The sequence below is a fragment of the Rhipicephalus microplus genome, unplaced genomic scaffold (assembly GCF_043290135.1).
Source record: "Rhipicephalus microplus isolate Deutch F79 unplaced genomic scaffold, USDA_Rmic scaffold_105, whole genome shotgun sequence".
Classification (NCBI taxonomy): domain Eukaryota; kingdom Metazoa; phylum Arthropoda; class Arachnida; order Ixodida; family Ixodidae; genus Rhipicephalus; species Rhipicephalus microplus.
In genome coordinates this window covers 587,425-610,689 of record NW_027464677.1, presented here as the reverse complement: position 1 = coordinate 610,689, position 23,265 = coordinate 587,425, and positions in this window count along the sequence as shown.

Below are 23,265 nucleotides of genomic sequence, written 5' to 3'. Positions count from 1 at the left end.
AGGGAAAGAAAAACGTCCCGCGCTCCTTGCGACTTTGAAAACGTTTTTTTTTCTTTGATATTCGAAAGCACAGCAATTCAGTGCGATCGTGCGCGCACATGAAGACAAGTCGCGGCCTCCCGTGGCAAGTTCAGTTACGGCAGACCGCGCCAAGCCTAAATCAGCCAATGGCTGATACCGTGGCTGTGACGAGTGAATTATAAGCTAATTTCATAATTTGTGCAAAGAAGTAAAAGCAATTTAGGCTCACTTTGGGAATTTAAAGTGAATTTTGGGTAACGTGCTGTGCTAATATTGGCACGCGTGTTCTCGGGAGCATCGACTACCGATCGGCAGTGTTTTGTAACCATGTGCTTAAAATGTTGCACGGCCCAGAATCGCCATCTTGGCATAGACGCACGCTTCCTTCGGAGCCGGCGTATTGATAGAAAGACTGATCTACCTGCCGCTACTTCGGACCATCCTTAATAAGCGTAATTACGTGAGCACCATTCAGGCTGGTTAATCTTTTTAACCCTATTAAAGCGACTTGCATACAGTATATATGGTCAGGCTACAGTGTGCGGGCGTGAGCATGTGTTCACCACTCGCCTAGACTCAAAAACGGGCAGCGGAGGTGCCACCGCCGACCGCTTGTTTCCATGAAGGGGATCCGTGGTGACGCCGCTCAAGCTTTTAGGCGGGGCCTGCAAGCGTAAGCATTTACTATATCCCAATACAGGATACTTTAGAGAAGGCGGAGACTTGGACAACAACGGGAGCGCTTTGTTTTTGGAAGGAGCCAGGGCTCCTATCCTATCTGCTGCCGCTACCTCCTCCACCGTGACCGAACCTCGCGTTGACAGCGCGGCTGTCGTTGCAGTGAAGTGGGGTGGGAATGGCGCGCTTTCTTTCCTGGGACCACGCCACGTGCTGCAAGTCGCCTCGGCTTTCGTGTGTCTTGTGTTTCTCAGTTGTGGTAGCTAGACTAGAGGCTGGAGAGAAAGATCTGCCTTGTCGTATGTTTTTGAAAAATCTAGTGCTTATTCAGTCACTTGAAAGAACTTCATATGCAATCATGGTACACTAAGTGAGGTTTCTTTCTTTTGCATGGGTGAAGCTCTTCAGGGGCTAGCCCTACCCGGCGTTCAGTGATGTTCTGGCGTCCACAATGGTATCACGACACCTGCTACACAACTGTGAGAATAACACCTGAGCTGCCATCTATCCGTCCAACCGCTCATCTGCACGTCCGTCCCTCCTGCCATCTGTTTATTTCTCGGCGCCTTTGACGTTGATATTACCTACTCGTAGTAGCTTCACCTACTCGTCATCATTTACTTCGCAGAGATGAATATTTTTTTTTTGAAGTGAGGGGTTGTCAAGAATGCCGAGCATCATAGGCATGCGCACGGTTTTCCTTCAGGTTGGGTAAGGTTCACCATAGCGCACCCTCCCCTGCCGGCGGTCTGCTAGTATGTGAAAGTGTGGGCAGGCCCCGAGCCCTTACCCCCTTTTCAGTAACCTGGGGAGGCGGCCACCAAAACCAGTGTAGTTCTCGAGCTGTTACTTGAGCCAAGGGAGAGTGAAGGTGAAAATGCTATCACCCTAATGAAGAATTCAGTATACATCCTAACTTTATGCGATGTCGCAGATACAGTACGCGCAAATGTGTAGTCATATTACTAGGCAAAATGCGTCAGATACAAGAGGTCGCTAAACGAACAATGCTGGTCCCTGTACTAGTGTGACCTGAATGCACGAGTCCGGTATTTAAGCGGAAGCAGTAAGTGATTGCATAATCTTTTTGAATACAATAGACTTTCTTGAGAACTTCCGACGCAAAAATATTGGTCTGTATGTCTGTCTATCAGTCTATTTGTACATTTGTCTGTTTGTTTGCCCTTAACGGTAGCCTAAACGGTGCCAAAGTGGCCAAACGATACTCCAAATGGCTGACACCATCCGCAACGCCCACCAATATTGCTCTAGATTCAGCGTTCTTAATTAAAAAATTGGCGCGAATCTACATGTTCCAGTGTAAATGTCGTCGAAAGACGATAGTCGTGCGTCTGGAGAGAGTGAACAAAACGTTTATGTGATGTTCTGTGCAAGAAAATTGGTGAATGGTATTCTGAAGGCGCTGCGTTAGAGTGCCTCGAGCATGTAGAGGAGGCAAACGAGCGCATCTAGGCACGTTAGACACAAGCGCCTTCTGGCAGTTATCTTTTATTTATTTATTTATTTAATTATTTTATTTTCACCAAAGCAGATTCAATAGCGAAAAACGGGGAGACGGCAAAAAGCTTCGAAAACGAAGGCGTGCGCGACCACGGAGAAAGATGCGCGCCAGTCTCGGAGGTGATAGGGTTTAGAATGCAAAGCGACGGGCAGGTGCCACCACCGTGTCGTTGGAAACACCTTCTTGAGCATCGCGTTGCACTGTCAGTGCAATGCGATAAACGCTACAGTCCTTAGAGTTACTTGTGTGTGCCTTTTCTAGTATAAATGCAGACATACAAAATATCGACGTGTTGTTATGGCGCCTCAGATATGCGCAATATTTGCTTTTATAATTGACAATCGCCCAACTATGAACGCTAAACCTTGAGCGATATTGGTGGGCGCTGCGGATGGGGTTGGCCGTTTGATGCCGTTTGAGATATCGTTAGGGCGGATAAACAGACAAATGTACAGACAGACAGACAAAGAGACAGACAGACAGACAGACAGACAGACAGACAGACAGACAGACCAAAATGTTTCCATGTTAGAAAAATTTTTTCCGCGTTAGGTGCACTAAAACAAAGGATGGCAATGAGACTACAGGATAGTGTATCATCATTTCAAGCAGTAGTACCAGAATTTAAACGATGGAAACCTTCAAAACCACCCTGGACGCTGCCACTTCTCAACGTTATCTGTGAAACAGACGGCATAGAGAAGAAAGCAGACATGGCACCTCTAGTAGCGGCACAGATGGTGCATCATCAGTTTCATATAATGCATAATGAAAAAAACTAAGATATATACACATGGATCATGCACTAAAGAAGCGCCAGCATGGGCGGTCCTTATATCCGAAATTCAGAAAAAGAAAATGTACAAATTATCGCACAAATCTTCATCGACGACAGCAGAATTGGTGGCTATCTTTGAAGCAGTTAAGCTTATCTGCGAGAATCCTGAGGCACGAAAGTGGGTGATATCCACGGATAGCAAACCTGCTCTTAAGCTAATCAGAAATGCGAGATCACTTCACAAAAATGGTGAAAGAACACAGTGTATTACAGAAACTGTGGAATATGCCTCTACGCAGGGTCACAACATCGTATTCCAATGGATACCCAGCCACATTGGAATAAAGGGAAATGAAGAGGCTGACAGCCTCACGAATAAAGCATTAAAGGAAGGACGGGATTGCGCGATTCCTATGTCTGGGGCATATATTCGACATTTTATAACGCAAGGAGCTAACCATTGTTCGATGGAGAAGTGGTTTGATAGTCCTAATTCAAAGGAAACAGTACTTTATGAAGTTGATCCACACAGAAAATTTTCCATAGCGACAGACCTGCAAAGACACCTAAAGACATCAAACCACCGACTTCGATTGGAAGTAGCATACACAAACAGCTTCCTGCACAAGATACATCGATCCCACTCACCGGAATGCCATTGTGGTCATGCAGAAGAAAATGTTCGCCATATTCTTTTAGAGCGCGTTAAATACGCGAATGAAAGAGGACAATTAAAGAACAAATTAGCAAGTTTGGACAGACGGCCCCTCACAATAAAGAAACTTTTTGAACCATGGCCTGAGATGCATCTCCAGAAAAAAGCAGTAATCTTCCTGACAGACTTTTTAGTGGAGACCGTACTGGATAAGCGCCTATGATAGACAGCCAGAGATGAATATATATAAAATGTGTTGATGCAAATACTGACAATATAAAAGGAAGGTGTGCGTGTAAACAGTTTATGACTGTGTGAACTGCTCTAAGAAAACTGTGTATTGGCATGATATTGGAACTGGTTTCAGTGTGCTATTATGTTTTTTTCGTATTGTTAATTTTTGGGTACCGTTCTGTATTATTTTTTTTTCGCTGTAGAACTTCGTGATATGGAGTAGCCGAGGTAATATTCACCTCAACCTCTCCCCAGGAAAACAGTTAAAACAGAACAGAACAGAACAGACAGAACGTCCCTAAGAAAGAATATCGTCTTTAAAAGCAATTATTGCGCAAATCTGAGGCACTATCACAACACGTCAATATTCTGTATGTGTGTCTCTTACTAGAAAAAGCATAAATAAGTAATTATAAGGACCGTAGCGTTTATCACGTTGCGCTGACCAGGCAACGCTTGCACGAAATCTCAAGTGTTTCCAACGCTTTGCAGAGACAACACTGTGGTGGCACCTACCCATCGCCTTGCGTTCTACTCCTTATCACCTCCGAGACGGTCGCACAGGGCGCACGCGCTTTGTTTTCCAAGATAACTGCCAGATAGCGCTCACGTCTGACGTAACACGTGACTGGCTGCGCTCGTTCGCCCCCGCTGCACGCTCGGGTACTCTAACGCAGCGCCTGCAGAATACTATTCACCTAATCCCTAATCCTAATGTGTCATTTAGATATGCGAATTCTCTCTCTGATGATGCATTCGAAGGGTGCCTGATGCATACCGTGCTTCATCGGGTAATCTGTGCCACCTCGCATACGTCGGGAGCACTTTTCTAAGCTACTTATCAATCGAGATGCCCGGCTACGTCACTGTGAAGGCCAAGCGAAAAATAAACTAAACAATAAGTACAATACAGAGGGGAAAACAGCTGCACACCATTTCAGACTATTTTGGACAATTTGCGGTCCTTCAGAAACTAGGAGAGGGGGGGGGGGGGGGGCAAGCCTCCGAGTCATACCGGAAAACGACGGGCAGTAATGACCAACTTCCGGCCTGGGTGGCGCCTCTCAACATGTAGGCGCATGCCGGGCGCGTGCTAGGCACCCCGCAGGGTTCTGGGTTGGTGCCCACTGAAAACTGAGCAGCGTCTCGAAACGTGCACCAGTAGCCAACGTAGAAGTCAGAACACTCAATATACGGCTTACGCTTATCCCATCCAGACCGACATTGTTCCCAATAAGTGACCATGACCCAATAAATCAATGCTCTCGAAATAGATGACTGATAGTTAAATATTACAAGCTATGTATGCACTGTACATATACCTACAAAACTATGCAGTAAATATACTGCACACCATGTGGTAGCCGTTTTGCTGTCTATCTTCTATCACTCACCACACTGCACGCTTTTGCTTCTGACTTCGCTCCGTTGAATGGACAAGACAGTGAGGAGGGGGCAGGAGACTACCACAGTGTGCTTCCCTATTTCCTGCTTCTAATTTTAGTCCCGCCACGCTCTCTTATTTTCCATCCGTTCACCATTGTTGACTTCGTCACCTTCGCACCCTCTTGTTAACCCCTGTCGCTGTGCTTCAGATAGGCTTCAAAAGCCATACAATATACATACATACATACATATATATATATATATATATATATATATATATATATATATATATATTGATATTGGGGAAAAACAACAGGATATTCACAGAGAGAATTATGGTGAGTGGGGCGAAGCGCTGGAGAATTTCATCAATAAAACGTGAACCATCCGCGAATATCGCCTACTACATCAAATACGTGACAAACGCTGTATATATTTATAAAATAAACTTTATTGTTTGTAAGTGGTAGCTAAACGTCGCTTCCGTTTTCCCTTGATTATAACGAATTTGTAGTCGTTGGTTATCGGCTTTTATGGTTATAGTGGTGGATCGGTGATTAGGGGCGTAGTGGGATGCTTGCAAGGACGAAGCAGTTGGCAGTTTGCAAAAGTGGAACTATAGGCGGTAACGTACAAACAAGAGATGGACACAGTGAGGCAATCTATGGTTCTTTAACGTGCACCTGGGTACAAGTACACGATTATCTTGCATTTCATGTTGGCTACTTCTCAATAGCATTTGCTTTGAGGTCGGTAAAGTGGTGGGTCATTGATGGGGCGTAGTGAAATATTCGCAAAGACGAAGTAGTGGGCAGTTGGCAAAGGCGGAACTATAGGCGGTCACGTACATACATACATGGAATGGACAGAACCTTGCTCCTAGGAGCTTCGCCTTTAATATTTTAAGCAGCCATTCGTTTCGCCTGGTGTTAAAGAGAAATTGTGCGTGGGTGAAATCAGCTGTATACTTACGACAACGTCCTGTGTTGATCAATCGTTAGATTACAGTAATTTTAGGCCATGTAGTTCGTTCTGATTTTCCGGAAGTTGTTCTGATTTTCCGGAAGCGATTAAAATTGGTATTGCGGGAATGCAATTTTCAATATTTTCTATATTAGAGGTTGTGAACGCTAGGTAAGTTATACGTCTTTGTTTAAGCTAGCTGATTTCGATTGTTCAACTGTAACATCTTTTGTGAACTGGTAACATGCCTGTGGGAGCGGCCTAGTGCCCTTGGAATGCTGCATACTGTTCAAAGCGTGCCTAGTTAGCGCGTAGAGGCGGAGTATAGTAGCCTGCACTTGAGCAATACTTACGCAGGTTATTGAAGGAAATTCAGGAGCGAGGGATAGCCATTGAGGCTACTCCAGGATAACCTGCACAGAAAGACAAGAACGGATGAATGAAAAGGAGGGGAAATGTTTTCATCGTTTCCAAGCATGTTTAGCAATTTATGGTGCACTTCATTAGAGACCTGACAGAAGCGGGTGATCTTGCGAAAACTAGCTACGTTTCTCTTAATTACCGGCCTCAGTATGACCAGTCCTAGACCACAGTTTCAGAAAAGTTGTGTCTGCGTAGAGTCTGTCATCTAATAGACTGGGAATGACGTGAAGGCCAACATACTAAAATAAATCGTACAAAGAGTCATGTGGTTGATGAATGGGGCTGCTCGGAAAAAAATCCTTAATGAATGGTGATCATAAGTCCAGGATCGTGCGTGAAATAATGCTGAGGGCTGAGAGGCAGGGGCAATAATCATGATAGAAGAAAATGTGCTGAAGGGACAATTATAGCGGTATAGAAACGAGACTGAGGAGAGTGTGTGCGGCTGATGACAATCGTTGCCACAATTCTCAGAGTGCCTGATAGACCAACGTGTCGTTTTCTTTTGAAGTGCGAAGGAAGGTTCTTTGACCGTGCCTTCAGAAGTGTACATTTTTTCTGCTCCGTTATAGATTCCTAGCCGCTGGTCACGTTTTCTCGAGAGCAGTCTCCAAGTAGAGCACCCCGAATTACACAGATCACCAGCAACGTCTGTAACGTTCCCTGCAGAAGCCATACTGTTTCGATGGTCGTTTGCTTTTTGGTGATTGAATGTGAGCAAGAATTACATCTGATTGTAAACATGGACATCTGTAGTATATACAGTGAAACTTCTGTGCGCCGCCTATTTGGGTTAGAAGTAGTGTGTGCTTGCGCTCGTCAATTTTGTGGTACCTGGAGTTGCAGTGACAAATACGGGCATTGCTGGAGCAACTTTGAAGACGACGTTTGTTGTGGCTGAGGCTCGTGCTGCTTCTGCCGAAACGACTGGCTGCTGTATTGTTGTTGTCCGGCACAGTAAACGGTTGGCTTACTGGGGTGTCTAAGAGTATTCTTTCATTTGGTGGAGGTTCTGGTTTCTTCAACCTGGAACTCCTATCCCGGACTCTATCTCGAACTCCTGCCTCGCCAATGCCTGACGACATGACCCAGCCACCTGCAGACCTAATCCCATCTGTTACCTGTACCGGAACGCCATGACAGCGAGATCTGGTGGTTTTCACCGCGACCCACGACCAAGACGCTGAAGTTCGTCCAAGAAGTGGCTAGCCAATTGTCTCTTGCGCCCTACGTTCCTACCAGTGGACACACGCTGGCCCCAACACTCCGCAAGGTAATCGAAGAGCAAGTTTCTGACGCTCTGCCTCCCACATACCATCCTTCCCCTATCTCCGCACCTCTGACTTACGCTGAGGCCACAAGACGATCGTCGCCATCGCTATCCCCCGTCACGAATCCTGCTCGACAGTCGCTTCTCCTATGCGTAACGAGTCGCTTATCCGTCTGCACCCACATCCTTTTCGCCACCTCGCACAGACGTCAACTAACCCTAAGTACACCGGACAACAGGCCAGTCTGCTACTACTGCCTTCTCCCCGGCCATGTAGCATGCTACTGCCGTCTTCGTGATTACAACCCAAGCGCTGGTGAGGTGAGTTACATATTATATCGTCCCGAGCCACCAGAGTTGTCTTCGTTTCCCACCACGTTGGATGAGTTGCCGCCGCGTCTCCGCGGCTTCCGCAGGGATCAGTCACCATCACCTCGTCACCGTTCTATTTCTCCTATGCTTCCTCGATCGCCACCCATCCAAGGCCTTCATTTTTACCCGCTAATGAAATAGTCGTGCTTAGGTGTACCTGAGTAAGCGCTTGTTGATATTGGTGATGCCGTGTCCGTGGTTAGTAATGAACTGCGCCGCAAGTTTAAGAAGCTTACGCTGCCGTTTTCCGACGTCTCTCTCCACACGGCAACTGCGCATGACATCCAAGCTTCTGTGCCGTGCACAGTTCGACTGCACCTAGAATATTTTGTATGTAGTTGAATTTTTGTGTTTTCCCCATGTACGCTCGACATCATCTTGGACTGGGGCTTCTTTTGCGCTCACCATGATGCTCGTTTGTTGACCGGACAGTCCCCCGCGATCTTATGCAAGCCTTGGCAGCCACATATTATAATGTTGCACGTTAAGAAACCCCAGGTGGTGGAAGTTTTTGAGCCCTCTCACTACAGTGCCTGTCAAAGTCATATTGTGATTTTTGATCACTGAACACCACCACTTATAATTATTGTCACGTGCTCTTTGCTGCATGCTCAACCCGAGAGTTCCGCCGAGATTATTCGGAAGTTTTCTGAGTCGGCATACGCAGTTTTCTAAGGCTTACATGGAGAGGATGGTACTGGTCGGTTGACAAACACGGATTGATTTCCCCGGTCCACATCTTCTTTACACAACGAGGAAGAAATAAAAAACCAACCTGTAACGCATCCGGGTGGAAATTCGCCCATGTGTGAAATAAAGATAATAATAATAATAATAGTAATAGTATTATTAATAATAAAGCTATCGAGATTCCACGTCGCAAAGCACCAATATCATTCTTAGATACACCATAGTGGAGGGCTCCAGAAGTTTCGGCCATCTATTCTTTAACATGCACTTCAATTTAAGCACGCGGGCTTCAAGCATTTCCCCCTCGATGGCAAATGCGGCCATCTCGGCCTGGATTTCATCCCGCGACCTGCGGGAGAGCATTCGAGCACCAAGACCACTACACCACGATAACCCCTAACCTGTATATCCCATAACCATCAACCATTGACCACCGTGACGAGTAGAATATTATAGTGGGTAAGTTGAAGAATAGAAAATAAATATCTATGATACCGAAAACAAACAAGGAAATAACTAGAAGACAAAATAGGAGTAATGCATAGCACTTGCACCTTCTGCCGTCTACAATACTTTGAAGGGCTCATAATGTCAAAGGCGGCCCGGGCCAGCACTTGTCAAACTATCCGTACTCACTTATGCCGATCAGCGCTGTTTGACACCCGCATAGTGGGCCAAACTTCACTGCACTACACCGAGCCGGAAACGTAAGTTCACGTGCCAAGTTCATCCATTACATTTCTTGCTAGCTTGGGCATGATTTCAAATCAATTGGGAGTCACTGTCACGAGGCCGCCGACCGAGGTAAACAGAAGAGGGGCCGATAGTCTTTGGCTGGTCCGAACACGGATTGTGTGGTTAGCTCATATCGACAAGCAAACAAAACGAAAAAATTCGGCAGATCCCACGTATCTGAAAATCGATGGTATGCAAAGCACGCGGAGGAACGGGAACCATGTTGCAATATTTTTTATACAGCAACACGTCTTGAAATGACGCTAAATAAATGTAAAATTGTTGCACGCACAGACATTGTTACGGTGCATCATCGACTGGAGCAAGCATGGCACTTTGCGTAGATGAAGAAGACGCCTGTGCGTTAGGCGCTTGCGCGAGAGGCAACCTAGCCATCTTGTTTGGCTGCCGATTCTTGGTAGACGCTATCCTATAAGTCTAGATCTCGCCCCGTCACAATATGTTGAAGAGTTGCAGACGTTTATATAACCAGTTGTTTGCACTTGTGCAATGATGCCAACTGGAATATGCGTATTAGCAACACCAGAAGCTGATATGAAGCGCTGGTGCTCGCGAAGATGCCTGCCCTGGACACTGTTACATAAATAAACTTCAGCGCATGAAAACTAACCACAATTGACGTTAAGCCGACGTGACGGCTGTATCAAAAGAGCACATGCATGTGTATAGTTTATAAAATTGGGTAGGCAGTACTGCAACTACTATTGACGTTTCGCGAAGATTAGCTTCTATTTGAAAAGTAATTCCGAGAGCTGGCGTAGCTCTGTGGTAAAATGCTTCATTGCCACGCAGAATGCTTGGGTTTGATTTCAGCTGAGTCCCTGACATATACTCTATGCCTTCTTTGGGTCGACGCTACCGATGTCGGGTATTGCTTAACGCTTACGCGTTATAATTGCCCATGTGTGCTCTCGTCATTCCAGGGTAGATACTAAGTCTCTATCACCTGTGGCACATAACCGCATACCAGTGGCACATACGCGCCCCTAGGTATGTGCCACTGTCTGGCGGAAAGTGTTTGACGACGTAGTGACGCGATTGTGACATTATTCATGCCTTGACCAGCGCGTCATATTTTTCAAACCATGTTACCCTCCCATGCTTATTTTGATTCACGCGAAGTTAAGGGGGTGACCACGAGAGCACCCAAACGTAAGCGACTAGATAGATAGATACGCTCGAAGTCGCAGAAGTTTGTTAAGATATGCTCCGCATTTAGATTACCGTCGTCGGAAGTAAACCTTAGCCGGGAAAGTGAACGAACGATGCTGCTGAGAGACCCGTGGCCAAATTGTATCAACGGCAGTCGAACGCTCCCAGCATCTCATTAGCATTTTCATTTAAAGCATTGATGTATCACACTGACTCATGCCTGTTCGTAGCGAATGCATGCATCCTATCAGGCGGGAGTAGCTGTCCTGATCGGGAACGTTAAGCAGGTGCTCAAGAGGTGCGGTAGCTTGAGGCGTGGCATCCGAATGTGTAGAGTGCTTTCTCACGCTGCTGCCAGCAAGAAGGATGTGTTGTGGACAACTCGCGGCTTTATTTGAAGGGCTGGTTTCTCGGCAGGAGCCAAAATTTACATTACGAAACTCATCAGCTTCAGCTTCTAATGAGTGCCTCAATGAGATTTTGGTATGCGCACTCCTATCGCACCAATTCATGCGTGCCCAAAATATGTTGCGTGGACTTTCATTTCAAATCAAGACGCCGCTCAGCACTCGAAGCGACAGTTCTCTGGGTGTACACAACAGTACGACCCCCTGCTTGTCGCGAGGTCCTGCATGTGCTCAAAAGCACCGGGTGAGGGAATCGGGCCTCTCGTACGTACGCGCAGGTGCCTGTTGGTGCCTGCTCGCACGCACTAATTGGCGATTCCCGAGATTTTCTCTTGTTGATCCATCGTCTGTATTATATTCCTTATCTGTATTTGAAATTGTTTTCCTAGTCGCATGATTCGCTTAGAGGCTTGCTTAAAACTTCAAATGCCCTTATTATGGGCAAAGGACAGTTTAATTATGAGGAGTCGATTGTGGTTTGCATAAAAGCAGAAAGTCGATTTGGCGACACTATCAAATCATGTGATCAGGGAACCTAGAAGTGGAAATAAATTGTGATAATTCACTGACGTGAAAGCTCCACAAGTCTCACATGTGAAAAATTGGATAATCGGCATCGGCGTGAACAAGGATGGTTACGAAAGTCCATGGCCAATAAGGGCGTCATAACGACGTCACCAGGTGACATCAGTGTTTCGTCAAACATGAGTCAGTTTCGGAGGTCATGCAAAACCCGGTGAGGTCAGGAGAGCTTCAGTGGGTGAAGGAAGGAAACGAAAAATAAGAGAGGCGAATCCCCACGCCCTGTGGGTACGAGTCTGATGCGAAGCAGCCGGCCACTGACTGTCCATGTTGCATATGTGGAATCTGAGCGAAACGTTACGAGGTGGATCGGCCTGTTATTGTAAGCGTAGTTGTTTTGTGCCCCCCCCCCCCCCATGGGCTGGGGAGGAGTGGTGAATACACTGGCGTTTAAAAGGTAACTAATAATCTGACGTTAACTAAGCATTATGAAAACGAAGTGCACTTCATAATACGACGTCGTATTGCAGCAATCTGGGAAAGTTGTAAAACTCAATGCCGTCACAACCGTGTTCATACAGGGATTAAAGGTACCCTCTACGTCAGAATTTGTGGTGCCTCGACCAGCCGCAAGTACGTCTAGAAATTCCGGGAATGAAAAAGAAAAGCAATCACTCCAGAGCAGCATTGAAGCAAGCAACACTGCTATTATTACATGAGTTGTACTTAGACCGAACGCAGATATACACTGATGGGTCCGTCTCTTCCAGCAGCTCATCAGGTGCCGCTGTAGTTCCGGCTGCAGCAATCAAGTTTAAGTTGTCGCATATGACTACATCTACGGCATCAGAGCTTGCTGCTATAAGGGCTGCTTTACAATATCTCGTTCAAGAACGTCCAGGAAAATGGGTCATATTCTGTGATTCGAAAGCAGCGCTTCAGAGTTTGCAGTCTTCCATGCGTAGGAGGAGTCATGACCAATTGGTACAAGAAATAAGACACTGCCATCATGAAGCTCTAGCACGAGGGCATGATATTATATATCAATGGCTGCCTGGACATATCGATATTACCGGAAATCAATTAGCCGATGATGCAGCCCGCTCAGCCCATGAAAGAACCCATGTGGTCCCGATTCCTCTATCAAAGAATGATGCAGCAAGACAACTTTACCTGCTGGCTCGAGATCTGACACGTACGTTCTGGTCGTCTACCAGCTTCCAAAGGTGTCAATTTTATGAACTGGATCCTTCGCTCAAGCTAAAGTTACCATCACAACTTTCCCGCTCCGATGCGACACTATTATGCCGCCTTTGGTTGGGTGTTGCATTTACAAAGGTGTACTCCTTTCGCATTGGTATGGCAGACACCTCTACATGCGACTTCTGCGGAGCTGAAGAGACCATCGAACACGTCCTGTGCAGCTGCGCTTGCTACGACACACTGCGATGCCAGCTCCGGATGGTTTTGAATCAACTTGACCCCGGACCATTTTGTGTGCAGAAGATACTAGGACCTTGGGCATCTGCCTCAGTTGCGCAGAAAGCAACGAAAGCACTGCTACTTTACCTAAAGTCAACAAACCTGAGCGACCGCCTGTAGACTGTGTGTGCTCCCTGAGTGTGCTCGTGATTGTGTGTACCTTCTCATCTCTCTGCAACCTCTTTTCTCCCCTTTATCCCTTCCCCAGTGCAGGGTAGCAAACCGGATGCGCGTCTGGTTAACCTCCCTTCCTTTCCTTGCCTCTTTATCTCTCTCTCTCTCTACGTCAGAACATCGTTTTGAGCGGAATTCCTTGGTGTATGAATTGGCCGCGGCACAACGGTTTGGGTCGAGGAAACCATGGGCACGCTCGTGCGGCCAAAAGGCGAACGATTGTCGGGACTTAATCCTATGCGCTTCAGCCGACAGTGGCGACATTTTATTTAAATGCTGAATTCATTCGTGGAGCGAACATAGGCAGCGAGGATCTCGTGGTGAGATGCTCTCTACGTTGGTGTCGTTGGCAGTTAGAGGTCTAACCGACAGTGCTACAGGGGAACAACTTTAATTAATCCATTGCTTGCGCTATTTCAGTACTCTTTATAAGAATTAATGCAAAGTCGGCTGACTGGAATAGCTAACGGAAAATTCAAGGAACTTATTCACATAAAATGAATAACAGAACGAAAAGCCCTGGACCAGCATATATATATATAGTAGCATCTATGTAATGCTCATAAGGTGAGGCTTGTCACTTGCCATACCTTTGTCGTTTGACTTGTGTCAATATATGCAACCAGAAGACAGTCCGGCTGCGCCTCTCACTACGCCACCTTTTGTAATACGAATACCCCGCCAGAGTAGTCATTACACTACACACACACACACACACACACACACACACACAAATACACACACACACACACATATATATATATATATATATATATATATATATATATATATATATATATATATATATATATATATATATATATATATATATATATATATATTGTTATGGCTTTCATTAGCAGGCACACAGCGAGTATACACAATGGCGACAGTAACGGCCAAGCACGGACTCAGCGCGAGCGGCGTCCTTTTTGGGTAGACCCACTAGAGAACACTTGAGAGTTTGACCCACTTCAGTGTTCGGCGGCTTCATTACAATTACCCCGGGGTCGAAGAGGAAGCCGCCTGGTGAGCCAAGAGCTTGTCACTACGAGCGGGTCATAGTAAGCCTTCAGGCGCTCCACGTTGACTATGTCGCGCCCGCGACAGCGCATGTCCGAAGATTGTTCAATTGGCTCGACAAGATAGTTGACTGGAGATGTGCGCTCGATCACACGGTAGGGACCTTCATATTTCGCGAGTAGTTTGGAAGAAAGGCCAGCTACAGAGGTCGGGATTGAGAGCCATACAAGGGAACCAGGAAGGAACGTGGGTTCAGAAGTGGCGGAGCCATCACGAATACTCTTCTGCTGCTCTTGCTCATGCGTCGTAAATGTCTTGGCCAGCTCGCGACACTCTTCAGCAAGCCTGGTTGTCTCGGAAATAGTTGCACACTCAAATGGATCCGGCGTGTACGGGAGTATCGTGTTGATGGTGTGTGACTGGTGCCTTCCGTACAGCAAGAAGAAAGGTGAAAAACCGGACGTGCTCTGAGGGGCAGTGTTGTAGGCGTACGTGACGAAGGGCAGTATAGTATTCCAATTCGTGTTGTTGGCGGCGACGTTCATCGAAAGCATGTCGCCGAGGGTGCGGTTAAAGCGTTCGGTCAGACCATTCGTCTGCGGGTGGGAAGCAGTTGTTTTGTGGTGGACAGAATGGCACTCCGTGAGAATGGCTTCGACGACTTCTGACAAGAAGACATGGCCTCGATCGCGGAGAATCTCCTGAGGTGAACCGTGGCGCAGTATGAATCGATGCAGTAGGAAGGACGCAACATCACGCGCAGTAGCCGCAGGGATAGTGGCGGTTTCGGCGTATCGCGTTAAATGATCTACGGCGACGATGGCCCAGCGGTTACCAGCCGACGTCAGAGGAAGTGGTCCATACAAATCGATACCTATGCGCCCAAACGAACGCTCAGGGCAAGGTAACGGTTGCAGACTGGCTGGCGACATGTGTGCTGACGGTTTGCGGCGTTGGCAAGCGAGGCAGGAGCGAACGAACTGCTGCACATAGCGGTACATCCCGCGCCAGAAGTAGCGTTGTCGAATGCGGTGGTAGGTTTTGAATACCCCAGAGTGCGCGCATTGCGGATCATAATGGAAGGATTCACATATCTCTGACCGCAGACTGCGGGTTATCACGAGTAACCACTGCCGGTCATCGGCGTCGTAATTGCGTTGGTGTAGAAGGCTATCACGGATGGCGAAATGGCGAGCTTGACGACGCAAGGCATGCGTGGATGGCGTTGCGGATGGATCAGAGAGCAAGCCGATGAGCGGGCCGATCCAATTATCCTTTCGTTGTTCGGTAGCGATGATATCAACATCAATGGCAGAAACTGCAGCCGAGGATACTGAGCAGAGCACATCACCTTCAGGCAGAGAGGAGCGCGAGAGGGCGTCGGCGTCAGCATGCTGGCGTCCGTTGTGGTACAGCACGCGGATGTCGTAGTCTTGTAAGCGAAGAGCCCAACGGGCGAGACGGCCTGAGGGATCCTTCAATGATGAAAGCCAGCATAGTGCATGACGGTCGGTGACGACATTGAATGGTCGACCATACAAATAAGGTCGTAACTTAGTAAGGGCCCAGACGATCACCAGGCACTCTTTCTCCGTGACGGTGTAGTTTGTCTCGGCTCTCGTGAGCGTACGGCTTGCATATGCTACGACATATTCAGAGAATCCAGGATTTCGCTGCGCCAGGACAGCGCCGAGGCCTACACCACTGGCGTCTGTGTGCACCTCCGTCAGGGCCGTAGGGTCGTAGTGGCGTAGAATGGGAGGAGACGTCAGCAAATGGCGGAGCTTCGCGAACGCGTCGTCGCACTCAGACGACCACGAATTGAGGGACCCGTTACTTCCAAGGAGCTTCGTCAGTGGTGATATAATCGTAGCAAAGATTTGTATGAAGCGTCGGAAGTATGAGCACAGGCCCACGAAACTACGCAGTTTTTTGACAGACGCAGGTTTGGGGAATTTAGCCACCGCCCGAAGCTTGGCTGGGTCAGGAAGAATGCCATTCTTAGACACGACGTACTCTAGGATGGTGAGTTGCCGTGCTGCAAAGCGGCACTTTTTCAGAATTACTTGTAAGCCGGCATTGCTCACACGCGCGAAAACTTCTTTCAGACTTTGGAGATGCGTGGAGAAATCCGGAGCGAAGACAATGACATCGTCGAGGTAACACAAGCACGTGTACCATTTCAAGTTGCGCAGAACGGTGTCCATCATGCGCTCAAAGGTCGCAGGTGCATTACATAGACCAAACGGCATGACGTTGAACTCGTGCAAGCCATCTGGCGTGACAAAGGTGGTGTTACGACCGGCCCTGGGGAGCCAAGCAAGAAGAGTTTGGGGGAGAACCGGTTCTTGACCGACGGTGTCGTCCACCCCCACCTCCCCATTCGGGTTCCTCCTCTCGCCGGGAGAGCTCCGGGGTCTGCTGTGCGTTCGTGACCATGTTTGGTAACATTTTAGGGCGCCGTGACCATATATGCACCTCGTGTTAGGTTGGGCCACTCCATGTGTTGTGAGGTGTGTTTCCCCCTCTCTCGTGGCCGAGGTGCCGGAGCCACCGTATTGGCTGACGATGCGGACGGGGCGCCCAGTGTCAACGGCGCGGCGCTATAAAATGCCGAAGAGGTTTTGTATCACACTCACTCTTCTCTCTTTGGGTCAGTTGACCACTTCTCCACATGTAAATAAATCTCTGTTGTTCGTTCGGGCGCTTCTTCTCGCTGAATTGTTGGACGATGGATCCTGCGACGGGGCCAGCTACCGAAAACGAGACCGGCAGGACCCGGAGTCACAACAGCGGTCTTTGGTCGAGCGTCATCAGTCATGGGTACTTGCCAGTACCCCGAGCGCAGATTGAGAGAAGAAAAAAATTCGGCTCCGTGAAGGCTGTCAATTGCGTCATCGATGCGCGGCAGTGGGTAAACATCCTTGCGAGTGATCTTATTGAGCCGTCTGTAGTCCACACAGAACCGCATAGAACCATCTTTCTTTGCAACAAGAACAACAGGAGACGCCCATGGACTGTCCGAGGGCCGAATAACGTTGCGTCTGAGCATATCATCAACCTGCTCGTTAATTTCCCGGCGTTCAGCAGGCGACACGTGGTAGGGACGTTGCCGTAATGGTGGATGGGAACCAGTGTCGATACGATGTGTAACAGCGGACGCGCGACCGAGAGAACTTCGCCCGACATCGAAAGAAGAATGATATTCTCGCAGCAGGTCCAGAAGCTGGGAACGCTGTACCGACGTAAGATTGTCATCAATGTAGGGGCCAAATACATCAGGAGATGATGAATCATAAGTGGAAACAGCACTGACGGTACGCGAATTGGGCCAACGCGAGTCATCAGGTACGTCCAGGACTTGTGCGTTATCCACTGGTTCCACTCTGCCGAGACATTCCCTTTGAACCAAGGTAACAGTGTACGGGGATGGGTTGGTCACAAAAATAGCGGCGTTGCTCTAGGTGATTTGCACGGTCACGAAAGGTACTAGCAATCCTTTCCTTCGGCAAGCACGTTCGGATGGTGAAACGAGTGCAATTGTGTCGGAGAGTCCAGCGCAGTAGACATACACACCCATCGCCGAGCTTGGAGGCACTATGGTATCGTCTTTCGCGAGAATCTTGCTCAGTTTCGAGGGACTCTCTTCCGGCGTCAAATGCGAGAAGGGTGAGAGTTCAATTTCGGCAGCGGCACAATGGAGGACGGCGCCGTTGCGGGAGAGAAAATACCACCCCAGGATGACGTCATGAGAGCATGCAGGAAGGGTGATGAATTGGCTGACATACAGAACGTCCAGAACGACAACGCGAGCTGTGCACTCTGCTGAAGGATGGATACGATGTGAACCGGCAGTACGAAGGGACAACCCAGAAATCGGCGTCGTCACTTTTTGAAGCAAGCGGCAAAATGTTTCGTCCATAACGGATACTGCAGCTCCAGTGTCAATAAGAGCATATGCATGAAAACCGTCCACAAGCACGTCTATGACATTAGATGGGCAGCTCTGAGGGCTTTCACATTGCAATAGCATCGCAGTCCTTGCCTCGAGGACTGCGACGACTAGTTTTCCCGCTCATGAGTAGCCGAACTTGGCCTCATGGGGGACAGGGAACGACGTCGTGGAGACGGCGACCTTCGAGGAGATGGACCTGGGCGAGACGGCGGTGGCATAGACGGTGGTTCGTCGTGATAGGGACGGCTGAGGTGGCCAGCAACAGACGAAGCAATTGGAGCCAGCTGTACGCGATGGCAATAACGGACTACGTGACCGGCGTAACCGCAGGCAAAGCAGATAGGCCGGTTGTCGGGTGTGCGCCATCGGTTCGCTGGGGCAGGTCTTGTCCATGACGCAAGAGCCCATGGACGGAACGGTGGCTGGAAAGGCTGCAGGGGGTGCTGGAGCTGAGTCTGAGAGGTCACGTCAACATACGTAGCCGACATACCCACTGCAAAGGATGGAGGTCGTGCGGCAGCTTCAGCGTAAGTCAGTGGGGTGGGTGGTTGAACGACTGGAGGTGGCCTGGCGACCACTTGGGCGTAACTTGGGGGCGCAGGGGCCGGAAGCTGTTGTGGTTGGTACGCAGACATGACCTCCGCTATTTCCTGCTCAATTGGTCGGCTGATGGGTGGAATAATGGTAGTGGCAGATCGTTGAGCAGCCGGTGGGTGGGCAAAGGGCAGGAGAGAGAACTGCCGCGCGATTTCCTCACGTATGAAAGACTTGAGGTCTGCCAGCAGTGCCACCTGATCACAGCTCGCCTCCAAGCCTGCAAGCCTTACATCTCGTGGTGTGGAGCGACGGGTCATCGAACGCTGCCGGCGGAGCTCCTCGTAGCTCTGGCACAGCGTGATGACCTCAGCTACTGTGCCTGGGTTTTTGGCAAGCAGCATCGTGAAGGCATCATCGTCAATGCTCTTCATGACGTTCCGGATCTTGTATGATTCGAACATGCTGTCGTTGCATTTCTTGCACAGGTCCAGGACATCTATGTAACTGGTGAATAATTCATCGGCCTGCTGAGCGCGTTCGCGTAACCGCTGCTCGGCTTGCAGCTTACGAACGGCAGGGCGGCCAAAAACGTTGGTGATAGCGGTCTTGAAATCGGACCAGGTTGTAAAATCGGACGCGTGGTTGTTGTACCGCAAGCTTGCAATGCCCGCAAGGTAGAACACCAAGTTTGTCAACTTGCCGTCCTCGTCCATTTGTTGGGGACGCTCACGCGCTCGTAAATGGCGAGCCAGTCCTCCACGTCAGTGCCATCAGCGCCCGTGAAGATGGGTGGATCTCGGATCCTGGGGACACCGGGACAAGGGGGTGGCATGGGAGGAGGCGTTTGCTGAGAGGCGTCGTGGGACATGGTAGATTGCAGGGTACGTGAGCGCAGTTCCAAGGGCATCGAAGGGGATCGTAGCACTCTCCACCAATTTGTTATGGCGTTTATGAGCAGGCACACAGCGAGTATACACAATGGCGACAGTAACGGCCAAGCACGGACTCTCAGCGCGAGCGGCGTCCTTTTTGGGTAGACTCACTAGAGAACACTTCAGAGTTTGACCCACTTCAGTGTTCGGTGGCTTCTCTACAATATATATATATATATATATATATATATATATATATATATATATATATATATATATATATATATATATATATATATATATACAGCACATTGAAACACAATGGCTGCATGAGTGTCTTCAGGCAGACTATTTCTTATAACGGGGCAAAGGTTTGCTTTAGTGATATGTAACACGAATATTATTGTAAGAAAAAGAAAGAGCCTCACCAGCAACTGCGTTTATTCTCACGTTAGAGGCACACAAATCTTAAGCCAATGGGCTCACAAAGGCGAGATATGTGTGTAGTAGAATCCGCCTACTGCCCCCAATATAACGTTCATCGTGGCACTTAGACGTAGCTAAGCAGCAGGTCATCACAGAGTATGGACATGACGTTCAAGGAAGGCTGCAATAATCTCTTTTCTTTCTCCTGCGCACTGCGCTTCGTGCCATTTCCGCGCGTCAGGTGCCGGTCACGATAACGAAAACGAGAATGAAGTGGCAGGAAGTCGATTGGGATGGTGGGGGATATTTCTTCGTTCCCAAAAGAGTAGCTTGCCCACAACAGAGCACAGGAGCGAATTAGCGAGATGTATCGAAAGAAACAAACGAGTAGAGGCATAGAGAGAGAAGTTGAAGGTGAATGCAAAAGAACGAAAGAAAGAAAGAAAGAAAAGGAAAAAAAAGAAAGGGAGAAAAGAAGAAACAAAGAAGGAAAGAAAGAAAGAAAGAAAGGAAGAAAGGAAGAAGGAAAGAAAGAAAAAAAGAAAGGAAGAAAGAAAGATAGAAAGAGGGAAAAAAAGAAAGAAAGAAAGGAAGAAAGAAAGAAAGAAAGACAGACAGAACGAAAGAAAGAAAGAAAGAAAGAAAGAAAGAAAGAAAGAAAGAAAGAAAGAAAGAAAGAAAGAAAGAAAGAAAGAAAGAAAGAAAGAAAGAAAGCATGGATCATGTCCTTCGCGTGAATCCCCGTCCACTAGGCGCCAAGCCATCCAGTTCTTCCAAGCCAGCGCTGATAAGAAACGCGGGTCTGCACCGCTTGATCCACGGGCCTAAAACGAGACGGTCGATGTGGGGCTCCCGCTTTGTTGAACGAGACGAACGAGAAAAATAATAACTACGAAACACAAAGGCGCGCCGATATGTTGGTACGCGCTGAGGCTGCGTGAGTTATAACAGTGTTGACAGGATCGATTAAGAAGCCTCCTCGCTGTCAGCCCAGGGTTTATATGCTTGTGCACATCTCGCTTGCGGGTATCGTCTTTGAGGCCGAAAGAAAGTGCGGGGAAGTACGTGGATATAAATGTGCGACGACGACGAGTGCGATTGTAGGGATAAAACCTTCCTCATCGAGCTCGCCCGGTATGAGTGTGCGTGTTTTTACTTGGCGTACAATGTCGTACATCAGAGGGGCATGCCTGCTCCGATAAGAAATTTCTCAGGTGTCTAGAACTTCATTAGCTTTTTTTTTTCTCTTTCATTACCCTCTATTCCTGTCTTAAAAATACCAGAAAGGAATGTTTAAAATTTAATATCGATGCGAAAGAAAACAATGTGCTCCTTTCTTAGGGGCGAAGCTCTTTAGAGTGTGGATTGTTAGTATTAGTAGTAGTAATAGTAGTAGTAGTAGTGGTATGTAGCCACTTCTAGTTAAATTCGAAAATTGCTCACTAGATGGCGTTGTGTATGCGTCCTTTGAAATAATATCACTAGATGGCGTTAGTGTTTTTCGTGTAGTGGACAATTTTGTGTAGTTGACCAACAAACGTACAGATGGACAGACAGACAGACAGACAAACAGACAGACACATGAGAGACAGAAGGACGGACGGACGAATGGATGGACGCCTTGCCCCTCTCATCGTCATTCACTCCGTGGATATGCTATGAATTTTTTTCACATTGTTTTTACAGGGCTTATGACGTATATGCATAGTGGCATAACCGCCCTGAATGAAACAACACTTTTGTATTGGTATATTCTGAAACTGCCGCTATTTTCTTGCTCTTTAGAACACTCCACCAAGGACACTCCACCATGAGTAGACGATTTTGAGTTCACTTCAATTTCATATCCTTCGAATATACAAAATAATATACACCGTACGAAAGTTGGGCTATATTTTTAATGTATAGCAAGGTAGTCTACATTGCGACTGCAATCCTTGGGTGTCTCGTACGATCTCTAAATAATAAAAATATTTTTGCATCATTTCGCTCATGCCTGTTATAGGTTAATGCCGTTTTAAATGGGAAATAATGGAAAAAAAAGTTCCGAACGAAAACTCAAGGGGCAGCATTATGCATTGTCTTAAGTTTGTCAAGCGTCTACCTTCATGCGCAAAGACATGTGGCAACTGCTTCACTTATTTTGTGCTTCGTGACTTGAAATAACTGGCTTGTATATAAGTTTAATTTGGGTCGGATTTAGGGTTCCGATTGCGAGCTGTTATGGTTTTGCATGGCTAGATCAATGATCTGTGTGTTACTCGTCTGAACGCTGAAGAAATTAGTGCAAAGTAACACACAAAATCTTGTTTTCGTTGTCCGTTTGCAAAAAAAAAAGACTCAGGGACCAGTGGGTGCTAACTTTCAAAGCACATTATCATGAATTGTAAGTGACTCTAAACTATTGCACGAAAACTACAAATGCGATGCTTAATCGACTGAGTCGCGACTGCGGTTGTTCCGCCATCTACTCTTCGGGGTATCTTTGTGCGTGTTTTTCTGAACGTGTGAGCCAGCGTCACTATTGATAAGGGTTAAGAATGTGGATACTTTATTTTTCCGTAAAAGTAAAAGCCTTAAGTGTTTTATCAATAGCGAATATTGGCTGTTGGCGTCGGCAGTGACAAGATGGGTGATACAAAATATTCCACGCATCTTCACGAACTGAATCATGACAAGTGGTTGAAGCAAGTCGCATATAGTGTCGGATATGTTTCCACAATACCTTACGTTATCCAAGCCTTGAATGACTGATATAATGTAAATCGAGTGGCATAAAGTGGCATGAAGAATCGACGACAAAACTAGGTGCTAAGGTCAATACTGTCTAGGTTGATGTCGCTGACTACTTTGTGCTATGTGTTTTATATTCCTCCGTCACAGTTACGATTTATATTAGTCTACCGGTGCTCCTTTTTCGTATGTGTGTCTCACATCACCGTCGATTACCCGTGCGTTACCATAGTG